This window comes from Nesoenas mayeri (assembly GCF_963082525.1).
Source record: "Nesoenas mayeri genome assembly, chromosome: 5".
Taxonomy (NCBI): Eukaryota; Metazoa; Chordata; class Aves; order Columbiformes; family Columbidae; genus Nesoenas; species Nesoenas mayeri.
In genome coordinates, this window is record NC_137548.1 from 29,120,560 (window position 1) to 29,140,845 (window position 20,286).

The 20,286-nt window shown below is 36.8% G+C and overlaps 1 protein-coding gene across 2 annotated transcripts in view; it reads right to left on the bottom strand.

Moving 5' to 3' along the window:
• AKAP6 (A-kinase anchoring protein 6) overlaps window positions 1-20,286 on the bottom strand; it is a gene marked incomplete at its 5' end in the record, with an annotated part of 220,913 nt that overhangs the window by 55,478 nt on the left and 145,149 nt on the right. The gene's annotated exons all lie outside the window — the stretch shown is intronic.

Here is a 20,286-nt window from a genome sequence, read left to right on the forward strand (position 1 = left end):
TACTTATTGCCATCCCCAGACAGACATATCCTGAACCCTTCAAGAGATGTAGCAGATATCAGTTCTTCACATTGCCAGTACACATTGATGTTATTAAAACAAAAGGAGAAAGTTGGCATCACATTGCCATTGTCAGTGCTAACAATCGGCTAATCTCATTTTTTATAGAATTTTATAAATTCTTAAGGACTCAATATTTCATTTTTAATATTATTCTAGGAAAAACATAATACTTTTATAATAAAAGAAAAATTACTCTTAAGTTGAAAAGTTATTTTTATGATCAACTACAAACCACTTTCAAGAGCAAATTCATAATGAAACTGCTGACACAGCTTAAACTATGGCTGTGTGAATGCTGTAGAAACAGCTATTTCAGAAAACATTTTTAGCATTAGGAGAAGTAAGTCCAACTTTGTTTAAACTTGAACTTATTTTTTACAATAGCGAGTAATGTTAACAGCATGCTGAAAATGTTAAGGCTAAGTGTACAGTGTCAAAATAGATTGAATCTCTCTGAAAACTGGAAATTCAAGCTTTTTAAACATAATCCAGATGTTTGGCTTTTAATCACATTTCAAGAAAGAGGAAACTTCTGCAATACAAAATTCATACATGCATATTTCATTAGTGCCTTTCCTATCACTGAATTAAAAATTTCTAACATATGTTTTCCTCAAACAGATAATGTTTAAAATTAGAAGAGTTGGCAAGAAGTTGTACACCTCACAAATGTCATTGAATTATTTTAACATGGAACAAAATATTTCATTTTTAGTGTATTAACAGCTTTGATAGCAAATTCTATAGCAGTGATCATTTTTTGCCATATTGATAGGAAGTTCAATAGTCCCTGAAACAAACTGAGTGTGTAAAGATGACTGAACAGCAAGAACTAACAGCCCACCTTCTTCAGAATATCTGAAACTGATAACACCCTAATGGACCTACAGGTATTTAACACAGACACTTTCTATTTTACTCACTGGTGATCCAAACAGCATAATGATATGCCCAAGCAGCCTCTTCAGCAAGAGCCAGACTACCTTGAAGTTGGAAAAACTTCTTCCAAGACGTATTTCAATTCTCGAACATGCAACACCACCACTGTATTTGCTGAATGATATTTAAAGGACTATATCAGTGTGACCAGTTTTTCTAAAAACTAACATAGGTCATAAATTATATACATATATATTTTTTAATCTCTGGAGTCTTAGAAAATTAGACGGAGTTAATTTCTGAAAATAGATTTGCTGAATGTAATAATATTTAATATTGTAAATAATGTAAGATAGACAAAACCTAAGCAATAAAAATGAGAGGATCTCTATCACATATATAACAGGAAAAAGAAGAAAAATGAAAAACACAAAAAATCCTGCTTCTGGATACCTGCACATGATACTGGTTTTTCTCTTTAAGAGCCCTGCAACTTCCAAGAAGTATGTGGAGTGTGACCATGAACTGCCAGGAACAGAAATACACACTGTGTTATTCTGTGATGTGATGGAGTGAGATGTTACTATCAACTTCAGTTCTGTTCAGAAATGTTAGAAACTCAGCAATCCAGGAGATGCTGAAAGCCAATCCCTCCACAACTCCAACAGCTGCTGTGCCTAGGAGAGATACCTAGCCTCTTCCCAAAGGGCCACCAGCAAGGGTATCCCTAATGCAATCGTTCACAGGCAGGCTCAAGCTTGCCATTCCTGTGCTCCAAAGAGTTGCAGTCTTGAGACAGTCCTGTGAAGCAGACAAATATTTTTCTCAATTAAAAATGGGAAACTGAGATACAGACGGACACTATGTCTGTTGTCAGAGAAGATCTCTGATGTGGGAACACAAATCTTTTATGATCTGCTTCAGTGTTCTGTCCAACAGAATATTAATATATTGTCTGAGCTCAGAATTACTTAACACTGTTTGCTTCACACTAGACTGAAAAAAAAAAATAATATTGTACTTATGATACATTTTAGTCACCATAGAAAATACCTCAGCTCTAAACTCAATAAATTTTGATCTCTACAAGACATTTAGGCACCAACACTAATAGTTACCTTTAAAAGAATACATGAATGAAGTGACACTGAACTAATTTTGTCTACTGTACAACTAGCAAGACAGAAACAAAAGGAATTTTCCTCCGTTTCTTTATACTTCCCTGATTTCAGGTGTCTTCTTTCAAGGGTTTATGCTGCTGCTACTGCTAAATGTGAACTCTGTTATTTGCTGGCATGATGAAAGCCGAAAGCATCTTCTCATCTCTAATGGCATTCTGCCAAAATATTCTCTGACAAAATTTGGTCTGATTCACAGATCGGAAGTTCAAGAAATTGTCATAATCTAACCTCACTGTTTGTATAAAATGTGCCACGGTCTTACCTTCTCTTCCTGCATTAAGCTCTCAGCTTTCTGGCTTAGAGAAAATCTTTTGGTATTGCATCCAACCCTGATTTAAAGATGCAATGGTGGAAAATTCGTAGCATTCCTTGGTAAGAAGATAAATAACCAGCCTCCTTCACTTTTAGAAACTGCATAGCATGTTTCCAGTTTGAATTTGCTTAATTTTAACTTCCAGATGTTTTATCTTCTTATACCTTTGCCAATAGCTTGTCTGCAAAAGCATGACATTACTACAGGAATCAAACATGAAACCAGATGACTCGCACTGATCTTGGGTTAAATCTGTTTGGTGTTTCTGGGATTACGATTTATAGAATGAAAACATAGAGAAGCTGAATAATTTTTGCAGAGGCTGGTAAACTCAAATACACATACTTCAGACATTCCTGAAGCTTGATTCTTTCTAGAGCTGTCAGAAAGCCAATTTTCAATGACTTGGCCTTGATATAAATGAAAAATAACTTGTGCTTATGGACATTATTGCTTCTACTCACCTTTTGGCTTTTACTTGTTAGGCTCTTGGGGTTCACTTAAAGATTTTTTTTCTGCTTCTATTCATGCTGGAAGGGATGATGGGGAACAGGAGAAAAAGACCACAGTAGCAGATCAAGAGGATGATAGCCATGAGAATTTCATCCACAAGGAGAGTATTTTCTAGTGCATACCACTGACTGCTCTAGATTCAATTTGGAAATTGTGAATTTGAATGTGAAGTGATATTGACAGACCAGGAAATCTGCCCCTTACTGTATAGCATTTTGTAATGAGCTTCTCTGAAACCAGCACACAGCATAACGTCTGTATATTAATAGAACCTGTCTTTCAGTAATTAAAAAAATTCTGTAAAGGTACTGTAATGAAACTGTAGAAATGGATTTTAGGAAAAAAAAAACCCACAAGTTTTTGTTGACTTATGTTGCCTTGCTGAAATGCTAATCTCTGTGCTCTACACAAACTGATAAACTGGTGATATAGCATCGATATTCAAATCTACATAATATTTGCAATGTCAGTAGATTTAGAGACTGGTAAATGATTGCTATTTTAATATCTGAATTCTACATAAAGAAGATGAAAAAGGCACATCTTCAAAATTGGAAAAGATATGTGTGTATCTGAAAAGGAAATAAATGCTTCAAAGGACGGTAGTAGCAGGAAATACCAGGACACAAAACCAGAAGTGAAGTAATATGAGGCAAATGCAGGATATTTTGCATCTACTTCAGCTACAGCAAACACTAGAGAAGGCAGGAACTTTTGTTTTTCTGGCAGTCTCTCAAGACATTCTGGTTCTGCATTGTGGAAAGCCTATCCTGCTAACCATGCATGCTATGAACTGCTGTCTGGCAGTACAAATACAAATTGGAAAGATCTGCGCCCATTAAGACAAGATATATGTTTAAAATAATGAGTATTGGTATCTTCAACTGTAACTGTTGTCTGCCTGGTTAATAGGTGCTTGTTGTATTATGCTGCATATGTCAGTAATTTAGTAATCTCAAGTGAAGATGGAAAAATATAAGAAAATAAAACCAAAACAAGGACAAGGAGGAAACAACAAGATCCCATTGCTTATTCTGTGTTTTCCAGATTTTTTAAGGAATACTTTCTATTAAGAAAAATAAGTGACTCCAAATTTTAGGGTGACAAAACCTTTGTGAATAGTATCTGCACTTCAATGGCATAAAATGGTTTCAGTTCCTAGTTTAAGTGGCTGGACTTCCCAGCATAACAATAATTTCATAATTAGTGACAATTCTAAAAATAAAGAAGAGTATACCTGGTTGAATATTTCATGTTCCTAACAGTACCAGGTTACGTTTTTCAAATATATATCTAAGTCAATCATTATATTTTAGGTCATTTCATTACCTATTATGCTAGAGGTATAATATGTTGCTATTGAACAGAAGTTTAAAGAAATTAAAGTAATGAATACGTATTTTAGAACAAGGCATAGAGCTTTTGTACATTAAGCAACTACACTAGCACTACATTAACCCTATTAAAGGTAATTTTTACAGTTCATTGGTGATTGGCATTTCGTACTGATGTTTGAAGAATTGTCATTGATTTCATTCTTTACCTCTTTAATAAAGTGTATAAGAAATGGCAGAGGCAGAAGTTAACTGTCCTTTGGTAAAGCCATTAAGCACTTAAGAAAAAGGCTTGAATATTTAAACCATGTAAAAATCTTTAAAGACATTATATATGTTTTTAATTTTGCAACCTTTTATAGGCCTGAAAAAGTCCCAGTAGTATGAATATATTTACATTTGATAGGTACAAAAACAAAAAAAACAAGTTAAGATGACAAATGCCACACTTGCACTCATGGAATAACACCATCTAACAACAGAAATTCTAATAAATATTGTGCACCCTTCTCAAGACAAGAGTCAGGGCAGACGCCAACACCACAGTGTAGTAGGACACCTGGTGGTCACATCAGCTAATTATCCATTTTAATCTAACAAAAAATTAGGGGACCATAGAAAGAAATGCATAAAACCCACCAATCAAAGCCTATTGGAACTAGAAGTATATATAAGAGTGTTTCTTCATCTAATCTTAGGTTTTCCAGGAGCAGTCACTGCTTGAGGCAGGATACCAAGGTTGATTGAGTGAGGTTTTTTTTGTGTTAAAAATGAACGGCAGCTAAGTTCCTAAGCTTTTCCATGCCACTTCATAAAATAAGGCTCCATAACAGGTCACTCTATCACACTATACCCCTCAGCTCCCTAGGAAAGACCAAAACAGAGTCTAGATGCAAAAAAATCCATAACTGTTTTCCAGGAACTTCCCTGGGAAGCTTTAACACCGGTGACACAAAAATATGTTGGTTGGCATCGCTACTTAAAGGAACTGAGACTACTATGCTCACAGATCTGGGTCCAAATACCTTATAGCCATACAAAGCAATGACAACAGGCATCAGTGCAAGCTACTGTTGACACTATACATTCAGACTCATAAAAGAAGGGGATGTGAAATGTAAGGTCACTGCTGACTACTCACAAATAGCTGAGATGCCTGAACAGAGGAGTTAAGGTCAAAACTTCAGAAAGATCCTCAGCCATTGGGTGACCTAACAACTACAGATCAGAACACGGGAGAGTGCTTGGTTTTGAGATTTACTCAAACAGAATCTGTTGGTGTTCAAATCCGTACCATTAGCAAATTCTGGCCCTGACTGATTAAGTCAGCAAGCTAAAAGATACAGCTACAAAAACAATTCAAAGATGGAGCAGTCTCTGAAGAATCTGGGAAAGGGACCATATGCTTCAAGAAGGAAGAATTTAGAAAGCGTCAGGGAGTACATCGGTATGCATGTGACTGGAAACGGCGGGTGTTTTTTGCTATTTTTAGTCTTATAAAACTGTATCAATATAAAAGCCCTTTCCCATAAGACCTCTACATCAAATTCACAAATAAATCAAATGCACGACCCAACTGGTTCACGCTGATTTTAATGAAACCCATGCCTCTGTCATCAAATCTCCCATCACTCTAGGTCTCTCCATTTGGAGGTTACCCAGACAGTGAAGAGATGTTCAGAACATATATAGGCACCCGTAAGCATAACAGCTTTTAAAGGATGTGCAGGTTATTATAGTAGTATATTTCTAGTGACTGGCCCGAAGGGAAGGAAACAGGGGAAATTGGTAGAAGATTCATTTTCTGGCATGAATTCACTTGGGTGAAGTGCAGGAAATATATTTCCTCACTGTTTAAACATGCAGGAGCAAACCAGAAAATTTTAGCTATCAGTTGAGCATGCCTCAGCACGCAGATCACGGTTTTCTACCTTCTGGTTTACCACAGCAGTGAAGAGCACTGCCTGTGGAAGTGGTTAGTCCACAGAGAGAAAATACCATGCTGTTCAGCTAAGAAGTAGCTTGTGGGAACATGGCTTTTAAAAGAGAGACAAAAAGCTCCTCGCATATGTCCCACCTGTCTCCCACAATAAGCATCTCTGCTTGCTGTTGCCTGTTGCAGTTGGCCAGCAACGTTCTGTCTCTCTTTTAAACTGGTTTCTAACAGGAAGAGTTGAATTTTAACTAATATGAACCAAACAGAAACATTTTCTATGACATACACATTTTATTGTTTAACATTTTAATACTCTGATTAACTTTGAGATGTGCCAGGAATAGCAAAGCTCACTTATTTAGCATTCGTGCTGTTAGACAAAATACATGTATACAGATATGTATCTTGCATACAATTGAACTAAATGAAGATATGTTTCTCTAAATAACTGTATTCTCTTTGCTTTGCATCTATACCAAGTTCTTAACTGTGTTAATGTGCTTTTATGAAGGACTCAGTACCATTCATTAGCTTCTAGAGATACACCCAGCACTTGAAGTGACATTAAAAAAATAAAGGTGGGGTGGGGGTCTGTCTGTAGCTGGAGGCAGCAGGTGGTCTCTTAAAGATGAGATATTGCCCACCAGGTAACTCACGGTACATTAGCTCCCCTGGAAGACAAGTGCACTGTGCATGTGAAGGGGACAAGATGTGCTGTTCCTTCTGAACAAGAGAGAAATCCCTAGTTTCCTAGAGAGAATTTCCTAGTTCCACTGATTTCAGAGGGTTCTCAATGGATCTCTGTTGGAAGGAATGTTATTTTCATTCTTACTTACCCCTACACTCATTCACTACTTCTACCATGGTGTAGTGAAAAGTGATAGAGGATCTGCTACAGGACCTCTGTATCACCAGAATTTTCTCCTAAAGCTCTGCAATTCTGTAATGGGGATACCCCACTTCTTTAAAGTGGAAGACCATAGCTCAGTCTCTTGAAACAGTCTTACTATTTAAAAACTGTTATCTTACTCCCCCACCTACCCTTTTACTTTCTCTCAGTCTTTTAACTTTTTTGAGTCACTCTGTATTGACCATGGCAAAAATCCACACACCTTTCCCAAGTTTGCAAAAAAATCGTAAAATGCTTGTTCAACTCTATGAAAGACTGGACTGTCCTTCTGCCAAGTGTTCTACCTGTTTCCTGAGGGGCTCCTGGCTTCTCAGGGCCAGCAGCAAAGTCCTTCAAGAGCCAACAGATGCTACTCACAGGTGACTCAGATTCTTTCACATTTTCTGCATTTAGATTAATACTCCTGTCCAGGTTTCCATTTAGGAGTTGCTTATGGATTGCCTCTTCTATGCCATTTCTGTTCCTTATGTTTAGATTGCCATCAGCTACTCAGTGGAGGAAGGGTGTCTTGCCCATGTTACACTGGAATACCTCTAGAAGCTCAGACTGAGGAGCATAAAAGCCTACAGACACCTGGCAAAATACACAGCAAAACTGTGGCTATGTTGTTCATTCAGATCAGTATGCCAAAACATGTTTTGACATCACTGTTGCCCTGAAAAAAAAGGCTTTCAGCATTTTGTTCAATGATTTTAGGAGCAGTTTACTCCAAGATTTTCTGACCATTAATAGATCATTTACCCACTCTGAATTGGATTCTGAGAGTGTGTGGTCTCTGCTTTGCCACATTGTCTTTTTCATCACTTTTACTAGACGTACAGAATTCTGGTTTTGTGGACTATAGGGTGATTTGTGGGGTTTCATGCTAACTTCATTTTAACATCTAAGTGTTCGCCTTCTTCAAATATGTTATATTGAGCTATTAATCGAATGCTAGGGAGCAATCACAGCAACTTTCCTGTTTCTTTCCGGTACTTCTTTGAATATTGCCTTCCAGTTGAAACCACAGCTTGTACAGATTTGTGGCTATGGGTGTGTAGAATTCTTGTAAAACAACTACAGTAAACTTTAAGTGATGCCATTTCTTATTTCAGGGGTTCCTTCTTGACTGACTGCATTTATTCACTGGTCTCATAATGATTTCATTGCACATCTGCAGTGCTTGGTTGCATCTCTCCAGTCTAATTTTGCTCCTTATCAGTGTTGCACTGCAGCTGGCTCCACAATCCAGCTGGTATCAAATTAGTCATTGATCTAATAGCACAGTTGCAAATATAGCAAATGAATGCCTGGCAGCCTTCTGCATTGCCAGAACACTGAGAATCTTTGGATCTGCTTAAGTCACTTTACAGATACCTCCTTCTTCATTAAAACCCTAAATTCTCAATGGTTTCAGACACTGTATTTTCATTTCAAAGGTAACTGAAATATTCAATCTGTCTTCCTGGCTCTTTTTCTCAAGAACATTTTTCCTTCTACATTTCATGTTGCCTGTTACACTACATATGTTGCACTAAAATGCCTACATTTTCAGCCAGCCTGCATCTGCCCTGCTTCATGGGTTCTTCGGATTACATCTGTGTGTGTGTTCTGCTCTTTCTGGTTTGGCACTTGTCTGGATAGTTCAGCTACTGTTTGGGGGCATATGTTAGATCAGATTTGCTCTAATGTCTGCCCTGTGAATGGGAACTGTGTATTTCACAAGTGACCCTGAGGAAGAGATACAATTAAGAAATGTTTTACATCTCTGGTTACACATGGGTGCTCTAGTTCCTGACACTATACCGTATCTCCTTTTCTGTTTCTGGTATTGGTTAAGAAACCTTTTTATAGCTTTACATTTACTTAGAATTATTTGTACGATTCTGATCAGTTCTTTTTAGAGACTAAAGCATTGTTTCTATTGCCTCAAAGCAAAGCCATTTTTGTCTGGATTTCCAGTTTTCCTGGTTCTCAGAGTCACTGCTATCTATGTCCTACAACTTTTAGATGTGCTTTATCTGAGTAGTCACAGATCTTTCCTTCCTCTCTACTATGACTATTGTCATAGCAGATCTCATATGCTGTGTTAAGGGAAATAAGATGGAAGAATTTGATAGTTCTAGTCTTAAGCTGGCTCTTTATTTACTCTACTGATTCTTGAACTTTGGTAGGCCCAGGGAGTCAGGACCTTCAGTCTTCATCTGCAACAAAACCTGCTCCCATTAGTTTAATCGTCTAGACACCATGAGTTATCTACCCGTCTACCCTGTGTATTCATGGGTTGATAAGGAAGTGTTGTTTGGCCATATTTACAAAAATATCATCTTGTATGTTATTTAAAATGGAATCAAATATATATCTTCATACCCATTCTAATTTTTAGTAGGCAAGAAAGAAACTAACTGCACAAAGAGACTATAATGCTCATACAGCACAATGGCCACAGCATTTAACTACTACTGTTAGGAAAAGGAATGGACAGAAATGTCCCTAGCTCAGCACACAGAAGTAAAGGTGGAAAAGAGGTGGATTTTCATCAACTGCTTTATTCTCTCTCTCTTTACTTATTTTACTTTTTATTTGTTTATTATAACTATTACATGTCTCAGCCTCTGGCATAAACACCTTACATATCCTACCAGCTAGCTAACAAAAAAGAGACACATAAAACCACAGCTGAAGGTTAAATCAGGTACAAGTTCTGAAGGCAGTATTTTTCTTGGACCCAAGCTGAAGCAATACAGAAATGAGGTATTTTCAGAAAGCAAGCTGCTTTTTTTCTTTTTTTTTTTTTTCCCTTTTTTTCCTGGGACCTGAAGGGAAAAAACAAACAAACAAACAAAAAGGGCAAAAATTCCATGTTCACACTATGAGGAATTTGACTATTTACTTGCTGGAGAAAAATAAACCCTGACTATATATTACGTCCACTTACTGAAAATCCAAAACAATAGAGGTGAACCTTTGAGGGGGCAAAGTGGGAGCACATGACTACTTCTCTCCTCTGATGATGTTTATTTGATCTCTCCACACTTGATAACAAAGTAAGAGATCTTGGGAATTATTCTTCTTCTACCAGCACAGAACACACACAGTCCTCCTTGATGAAGGCCAGCAACTATGTACGTCATTCAAAAAGGCGAATATTCGTCTTTAGAAAGTTACCAAATGAAAAATTCTAATGGCAATTCTGTATCTATCATCTCCCATTTCTAAGAAAAATCAGTTGGTAAAGCAGAGATGATCAAACTCCAGCATATGTCTGTCAAAATCTAGATGCATCACAGCAGGGTTTCAAACTGGAATATTGCATAAACATGACACAATGGTACTAAACCCCCTTCTTTTCCTGATAACTAAGAGTCAGTGAGAGGTGATGCCAAGTGAGGCTGATCTTGACAGCTTCTTTGTACAATTAGTGGAGAGAGATATAAGAGATAAAAGGTTTCTTCTGAGACTATTTCAGAGTCCTTAACTTAAGCTTCTCTTCTGAATCACTGTCTAAGTCTTCACAGATGACCCCTTCTCCCAGTGTATCACTGTTCAAACTACAACCTCTCCACTGCCTTCCCTGCAGCCTGTGACACTGTGTTGATGGTCTGCCCTGTGACACAGCTGGAGTATGTCCTGCACATCTGTAACAGCACCTGTTGTTCTGCAACAACGGGATGTGAAGGATACAACCACAATCTTCCTCAAAAAGCATCTTGCCATAGAGCCAACTTTAACATTTAAAGTTCAAGATCACTGGAATTCTATAGCAACCATGTTTGCTGCAATGCCTCTAATATCAAGACCTACAATATTTAAGAAGAACCATGGGCATTTCTCACTGGCCAGAGGAGTTGTCTAGAGCCTACCCTAGGACACCATTGGACCTGTTGATCACTTATTTTACCTTCTTAGAAGTCAGCACAAAATGCTGTGGCTATTTTTGGTACAATGTATTAGAAACATATATATAAAATTTAAAGCCATCACCTAACCTTAAGTATGCAAAAGGGTTACAAATACATACAAATAAACATTTCATATCTATATTTTATACTGATATTTAACATATATTCTATATATAAATGGAACATATAATCTATGTATTTATAAAAATACAAATTACATATATATATATATATAAAGTCAGGAGATTATAAACTGGTATACTTCACTACAACTTTTTTTAAATGTAATTTAGATATGTATGCATTGAATGTATGGCCACTGCAAGTTTACTGATATTTAGTGAATTTGGGTTTCACACAGAAAACCTGCTAAAAAGGTTTCCTGTGGTAATTTGTTTTTTATTTTTTAAAAAGAAATATTACAGTATCAATAATTACTTATGAGGTATACTGATGAGAATTAATTGGGGAAGAAAACAGTACTTCCTGTATTATGTTTATGAAGACAAACATCATAGACAAAGCACATAATTCCTATGAGTTTAGGGGAAAAAAAAATTCTCCTGCAGTATAAGGTGAAAAAATAAGAAAGTGAATTAAAAATTGACAACTATCTTGGGGAATAGGGTAATACTATTGCCCCATATATTTTTTGCTTGTGATTTACCCACATCCCTCTAAGAAAGCCTAATCCACCAAGCTGCTAAAAAAACCAAAACCCTGTCCACATACAACTTAAAAAATTATGTTGTCATTGTGCTATTAACACTCCTAATTTTATCTTACTTCAATATATTATTTCCTCTTCTTCCAACAAAAATACTATGAGGCATCAGGTGAGAGAGAAAGCGGCTTTAGAGCAAACGTGCACAGACACAATGCGCAGGTGGTTCCTCCCAGTGTGGGGCTGAACCTGTGAGACTCCTTGAGGCACGATGCTGGGCTTTTGTAAGGCTACATGCGCTCAGGATTACTAGACAACCTCAGAGAAGAAAAATATCTGGAGAACTGCATAGGAGCACTGGAACAGGCTGCCCAGAGAGGTTGTGGAATCTCCTTCTCTGGAGACATTCAAGACCTGCCTGGACACATTCCTGTGCAACCTACTCTAGGTGAACCTGCTTTAGCAGGTGGGTTGGACTAGATGGTCTCCAGAGACCCCTTCCAATCCCAAACATTCTGTGATTCTGTGATTCCCTGACATGATGGAGCCATTTTTATGTTATATAGTCACTGTATAAAATCTTAAAGGTAGTGCATGGTTTCACAGCCCAGAACAAAGGCTGTGAAATATTAGACTAAGGTTTCTGAGATACAGTGTGGTAAAGAAAAAGCAGTCCTGGCTGCTTTGAATTTCTTTCTGTATAGGGCTGTTATCCCTTATTTGGCATTATTGTATGTGAGACTTTATGGGTGAATTGTGAGTATAAATTCACAAGCCACTTCATGAGATGTTTTTAGTTAGCTGATTCACATGAACCTTTATAAAATCTGCTGTAATACTGCATCTGATCCAGTGTGTCAAGAAACAAGAAAAAACAAATAACTTAAACTCCTCTAGACCAAAGAATGAGATTTTGAAAGGTTGTGCTAAGGGTCATGTAAATCAGAACATGCCCATATTTTGGAGCATCATATGGCTTCTTTACTCAGTTCAGGGTATTGAAGAACATTGCAGCACCAGCATTCTCCACGATGTTTAACCGCACATATAACAGCAGAAGTATAACACCTTTTCTTAGGGACTCTTGGCCCAATGATTAAGTAAGAGTGCTGCTATATTTCAGCTATTCTTACTTGTACTTCAGAAAATGTGAATAATTTAGTATATCTGAGATTAATCTTGAGCTCTTTCTACTTTGTTTGGACAGTAGGCAGTCCTAGGATATAGAAAGCCATGAAAGTTGTGATCTTCATCATCCTTTGGAAATAATTAAGGTGCCATTTCCTTTTTTTAAAAAACTGAAAATGTTTGTTGAACAGAAAATGGCTTTGGGTAATTTACTGCTGGACATACGCACTCAAACAGTCACAGCCGAGTGTGCCAGACTATTGCTTCAGTGCTGAATATCTGACAATGCTTTAAGTTCTCACTGCTTGGGACCTTATCCTACTGCTTTACAGCAGGGCACAAAGACAGAGCATGTGGAGTTGACTAAGACACTTGACGTGATGACTGTAAACTGTCCACGTTTTGCAGCTGTAGTAAGGAATGGTGATGACAGCTATGTGGTACACATTTACTTTTGTTTGAAGTCGAATGCCTCTTTCATTCTAGACACACTGCTTTAATCTCCCAAAAGCTGTGCTAGCTTTTGCTACAAGCTCAGTAAATACTGCTTTCCTACAATGTGAAGTTCATCTTCAATGTCATGCTGGGAAGAAATAGGAGAAACTCACTCTTGTGAAATGCATCAAGCAAGTTCTTGCAGAAATACAGGGAGTTTGCTCTGTAGAAATTAGCACACTGCCTTTAAAAACGTATGTTTACATTTGAAATATATTATGGAAGCAACCCATAAAATGTAAATATATTTTTCATATTCTTTCTTTATTCATTCTCTGGGCTTACTTCGTAATTCTGTAGATGTGGTAATCAGTGTTGTCCTGTTGTATTTATATTAGACATTAAAACTTAACTTTTCTCTGATTTATGTAAGACTTTTCAACCAACAATTATTTTCGTGTTCGCTTTGGAAAATATAAAATTTGCCTGAAACAGTGAGGAATTTAATCGTATGACAAAGTCAAACATATGGACCAATGAAGGACAATATGGCTGTTATACAATGTGTCACAAAAGAGTTTTCACTCTGTTTTCTGGTGCAAATGAAGTGAAAATACTTGTGTAGAAAAAGTTAACTGATTTCAACACTCCCTGCAATAAGAGACTACGAAACTTGTCTGTGACAGGTCCTGAACTCATTTAGTTGATGTTCTAATAGCAGTTGGATTTTTACTGCTGTTTGTGGTATCAGGCATTTTTGAGACTTCTTGTACAAAATAGCTGATTTTCCTACCTACTGTGGAAAGTTGTAGAAGTTCATAATCTGCTGGGAAACAAACAAACAAACAAACAAACTAGCCCAGCATATGGAAATTACTGAACTTCATGAAGAACAGTAACTGAAGTTAGAGCTGTGCAAAACTTAGCTCAGTCTTTTTACTATACATGACAGTTAAAAACATCGCACAATGTCAAAGACAAAGAATAAATTCCATTGAGACATGAATCAATCTATATATGTAGACATAATAAGTGCTGTAATTTAGTATTGCTAATGAATATCTCCATTTATATTATTTAGCAGAATAATCTTTCCCTTTTTTTTTTTTTAAAAAAAAAAAAGTACTACATATGCTTTGCTAGAAAAAAGAAAAGCTTTCACTTTGAGACATAATTTGGGACACAATTTGCTAGTAGCGTTAACATCATATTTTAAAAAGGTGGTGATTTTTGCAAGGTAGTCTAAAAGTTTATTAGCAAAATATAATGACTATTCTGATTGCAATTAAAAAGCCCTTCCAAATGGGTCAACATACCTAAGTGCTATCTGCAATCATTTAGATTTTAACATCATGGTTATTACTTATTATCAGGCTGCACAATGAGATATTGATTACTTTTAACCTTTAGATCCAAGAATTCAGTAAAAGTCGAGGTAGTAGCACAGCCTACCCTTCCTGTCTGGTAAACTTATGGCCTTTAGTGGAATTCTAATGCTTCCTATTGGCAAGGCAAATATGAAATTAGTTTATTCTCTTGGCTCATACAAAAATGATGACATACCTAAAAATACCACATGTACAGCAGATTTGTAGTTACCACCTACAAGGGGCTCAATCCTGCAGTGTGCTGAGAGCTTCCTCTGGGGTGATGATCATCATCTTCTCCCACTGACTCTTTTAGCAACTCGGTGCAGGCACTGACAGATCACCAGACAGACAGAAGGCATCCCAAACCACGCAGAATATGCAATGTAGGAGCAGAAAAGTTCACGTTTTCTAGTTTATAACCAATCCCCTAAGCATATTGTCCAAATATATCACTCTACAGGCTGTTAATCTTTTAATAAGTTTTCTATATATGGAAAATCTGCTTGAAATAAAGACTGAATTGCATAGTAGCTTCAGTAGGTACGCAGGACTCGTTTTAAATGGAACAAAGTAATCCAATTAAACTAATCTGGTTTACAAGTTAAAATGATACGAAGCACATTAATTCATCCTTATAGGCTGCTGCTATTTGAGCCCTCTCTCTGCACGGCATTTGGAACTGCTTTGCACATTTGTATCCTTTAACACCAGAGAACTCAGTCCTCCAGTTCAGGAGAATTACGGGCAAGAGAAACATATAACTGTTATGTGTTAGATTAATTTGCAGAACACTTGGCATTATTATTGCCAAGTAGTCAAATTGTTCCAAGTTGTTCCGGAAGGTTGTTATTAATAGTATGTTTTCTGAGGAAAGTTCTGTCTACTTTTGGAACTGCATTTCTGTTGCCAAGGAAACTCCTTGAAGCACAGCATTCTAGGAGCACACTGCTGCTTTTGTTTGCCAGTATCCTATTCATATCATCTAAGTAAGCACTTTACATACTTCAGCCTCCAGTTTCAAATGTTTAAGTTTTTATATATTTATATTACAGCATTAAATATAGTTTGGCCTTCTTTTTAAACTTGGGAACTCTTGTAAGATTATTTTAACAGTTTCATTACAGGACATGGGGATTTGTGCGTTTCGTGTTGGGTTTTTTAAATTTTTTTTTTCACAAGTTTGCAATAAATTGGTTTTAATTTGAATAATAGCTCCATAGGTTATAGCACTAGTCCTTAAGTGTTAATTATCTTTTCACTGTGAAATTAATGTAGTCATTTCTTACTGACTCCTCTACACCATTATTGAAGTGCTGAGGAAAACATGTCATTGAGTTCTGAGCCAGAACTGTTGTTGTGATTAATCCTGGTCACATGGCCAATCTCTGCCAAAAGGAGATCACTGAAAAAAGGTGACAAAGACAGTGATTTCCTGTCAGCAAAGAGTACGACAGGGCTGTCTAGAAGTGATGCAAATGAGGGAAACTTTCACCAGGGTTTGTTTGATCCACTCGGGGCCACAGCGCGCTGCGCCAGGCGGGCGGCTGGATGGAGCAGCAGCACACCCAGAGGAGAGAGCGGGCTGCACCTTCCCAGGAGGGAAACAAAAACTGCTGGGAGACTTCCCCCCCTTCTCCTCAACTTTTTATGAAGGGTATCCTTAGCTTTTGATGTGTATTGTCATGTTATTTAATACGGTGAACCGCTTCCCTTTGATGAAATCCTCTCGCAGTTAACCTGTTCAAAAGCCGTGTCAAATAAATGTTTTCAAAATTTTCACACTACTGCATAAGGGTCTCTTTCCATCTATCATGACCATCGTTGCTGAAGACTTACTAGTACAAGACTTACAGTTTGTATTAGAAACACCATACATTGTTTGTAATCAGACGGAAAAATACAGTTTATTTTAAAGTGTTAATTTTATTCTGAACTTACTAATAATTTTAACAATCATACTGTACTTATTTAAATGGGGGTTTAATCTAACACAATTAAGTTTTGCAATTAATCTTCTGAGGAAAATGGAAAGAATTATCATTAACTTTTCTGCCTAGTGTACTCATTTCTAATCTTCACAGTTCCAGTAAATACTGATTTGCTTCGTTTTTGAACATTCAAGGTACAGAATTACTCAAGTTCCCACTAAAGGGCTAATTAACAGAGTTTAAATTCTTTGGGTTTGATCTTCCAGCAACAGCATATGAATACAGCTGAAGTCAATGCAAGTTCTGTGTACTTAAAGCTTATGAGATCAGGCTCACATGCAGTAGATTAAAATGAAATAAACATGATACATTTGGCATTAAACGGAGCTATAAGAGCAGTACAAAGAAGCAAGAGTCCAAAACCATGGAAATGCTCCTTTTAATTTTTTCTTAGTTAATAGCTAAAACATTAGAGGACAAATAAATTGTCAGCAATTCATATTGTGACTGTCATTTTATCAAACACTAGTTGATTTTCAAAATCGTTAGCTAGTTGAAGACTGTAAAGCTGAAATCATTGAGGGCTATGGGAATGAAGTAAGAAAGAATAATTTTCTCTTTTTGTAAATCTTTGCACTAAAACATAGGAAATCTAGAGAAAGTCATACATACATATTCAGAGTTTAAAAATATGGCTGTGCTGCTCCTATTATATTAAGGAGAAAATAAAACCTAGGTAAAGAGAAATAATACGGATCCTAATAAAACACTAGAAAGCTCCTAGAATATTACAAAACAAAATTAAGCTGAGAGTTGGCTTAAATCTATATTAACTCTGAAAACAGAGTACTGGGAAAATAGTCTAACCATGAAAATACATTTTACTTTCCCATGTGCAATTTTAGCATTTATATATTGCGTTATGCTTCTTTAGTGTATGTTTTTCCCTTCTGATTTACCTGTTTTATCATTGCTCCTTCCCCTTCACAGACTCCTTAGGGGCAATGATTACTGGTGGTAACAGCGATACCCCAGCAGGTTGGCTGCCAGCTCAATAACTGAGAAGGGGATCTGCGTATTTAGGAGAATCCACCAAAATGCAGAGGGTGCAATTAGCAGGTTCACATTTGAAGCTGTAACTGATAAAGAATAACTAAAGCAAGACCTGTGTTTTCGCAGCACCCCGCATCATTGAGGAATTCTGACAGCAGCTGCCCGCATTTCTCCTCAGGTTTCTGTGCCTGCAGCCCAGCAGGGCTGTGTTCACTGGGAGGTGTCGGCAGCGCTCCTGCCCCTTCGCTGGGAGCTCATCCAGCTCTGTGTAACAGCCTCCAAATAAAAAGGGTGTCACTACTGATTAGAAGAGAGGTTTACTAGGCTAGTTGTATAGAACTGTTAATACTGGTTTTGAGGGCATGATTCATTGTTACATGAATCTCTGAAATTAAGGATGACAAAGATCTAGTGATAAGGATGATAAAGACCCACTGATTTATCTCATACCCCCTTTGCTCCTGCAGAATTGTTCCCTCAATTACATTTGCTAATGTTTTCTTTTGTCTACTCTTAAACGTTTGAAATTATTCGGCTTTCACACTTCGGGAGGTGTTCTGTTTTGTTTGTTTGGTTTGGTTTTTGTTGTTGTTGTTTCTTTGTTTTGGGGGGTTTTTCTTGAAAGGCTAATAGATCTTGATGCTATACACTCAAGCTTTTTACATTATCTGCAAATACTCCTCCTGCTTTATGGACACTCCATAGTCGTCTCTTAACCAACCTTCACAAATCTAGTTAAGTCTTTCCTTCAATCCTTAACAATTTGCTTGCTGCTTTCACTGGAAAGGGATATGCAGTTAATATTCACAGTGGGAAGGCAGGTGGTCTGTTCCTTCCTTATTCAAGTGGTTTTGCGGTGACCAGATAGGGGCTCTGTTAAATTAGCCCTCCCTGTAGAAACTGCAAAGCAAATAAGCTGCCCGTGCTTCGGAAGCAGTGCTGGTTTGTCTATGCTGCACAGACTACAGACTCGGCTACTCTCTCTGGCACAACTTTCTGTTGTCAGAAGTGTCATGTCTATCATAATACAGAATTTCATAAATTTAAGAGACTATCACATCCCATTTTGAATACACAGTCTTCCTCATTTTGCTGCCATACTGTACCGCAAACTAATTCTTCAATTATTGCCCCCTTTTATTTTTTTTCACCATGTGTTATTATCCCAGCCTTACCATCTACAATTATTCTGAATGATTACATTTTGCTATGGGAAAGAGAAGTATCCTAAATAGCACCTAAAACACTTGGGCTGGCTGCTTCAGCTTGACTCCTTTTCATGTTGATGTATGGATTGTTTCCTTAAAATTTATGTTTATTGATTTTTTTTAGTATAGGACTATAACTAGTGGTTAGATTAGGCATGGTACAAGCAATTTTTATATGGACAGGCACAACCACAACACCTTATTTTAGACTCGCAAGGAAATTTTTAGCCATTTCTGACATTGTTTATTTCTGAGCCTAAGCAGAACCAGGACTGTTAATGTGTGATTAAGTCAAGAATTTAGAAAGTTAGGAAGAAGTCATTAACAAAAATAAATTTTTTTTCAGAGCAAGAAATGGAGGCCACTGAATTAAATTCCCTTGCAGCCTAAATTAAGATGGACCTGAACCATATTTCCATTTATAAACATATTTGAACTCATGTAACAACCCTCTCTTACTGGATCTTTTCAATAAAAGGCGTAAAGTTAGGAAGAATAAAATGCAAGAAGACCATTAAGAAATTAGGATGCCCAAGCAAGAAAAAATAAATAATATTTAAGAAATTATCAAATCATGCAATCATAGAAGAAAGAAAACAACTTCTATTTGACCTTGAATGTACCATTTATTCAATAAGAAATAAAAAAAAGCTAGAGGGTAGTTGTTTCTTGTCATTATACTGTTGCTGATTCTGTGGTTAGTTATTAATTTTATTTTTTATGATTCACAATCTGCTCTTTGAAATATGCCATATGCTCAAAGCAATTCAAGGATGACAACTGTCAGAATTACTCCAATAAAAATTGCCTAAATGAGGAAGATTTACTGCAGTCTGATATTTCTGTTGAAATCCCCTCCTTTCTTTCCCCCACCGCCCCTCAGACCTGTAGACTACAGCTTCTCAAATACACAGTGAAGCCTGAGTCAATTTTAGCACCAAATCACAGCTTTTGGGGAACTTCTTGAAAGTACTGTCTATTTTAAAGAAGTGATAAAGCTTCTGGGCTAAGGCTGCTATGACAAATAAGAGAAACCATGTGTGTGTGTGTTTATGTATATACATGTATGTGTTAAATGAAGACCCTATAATTAGTATGCAAATTCAAAATAACTTTGCTGAAATCACAAGCAAGCATGATGACTTAACATGTCAATGTCTGCTTTATGTATATCTAATAAAAAATAAATCGGAAGAGTCCTGTATTCTGGCAGCAGCAAACCAAAATCAAGGCAAATTTCTTTCTTCCCAGAAGAGGTCTGAAAGGTGGATAAAAATCCAGCTGAAAGCTCCAATCAAAACACATTTTGTTAAATGCTACCATTTCGGTTTTTTCCTTCATTTTGTTTCAGTCTATTTATTAATGCAGTTTCATTTATTTCTATTCATCTTGAAGACAAATCTTTGTCCTTCTATAGAATTACACCAAATAGAATGTGATAAAGGGAACTTTCTTGCAATTATGATGTCGGTGCAGCCTGTCAGCGCACA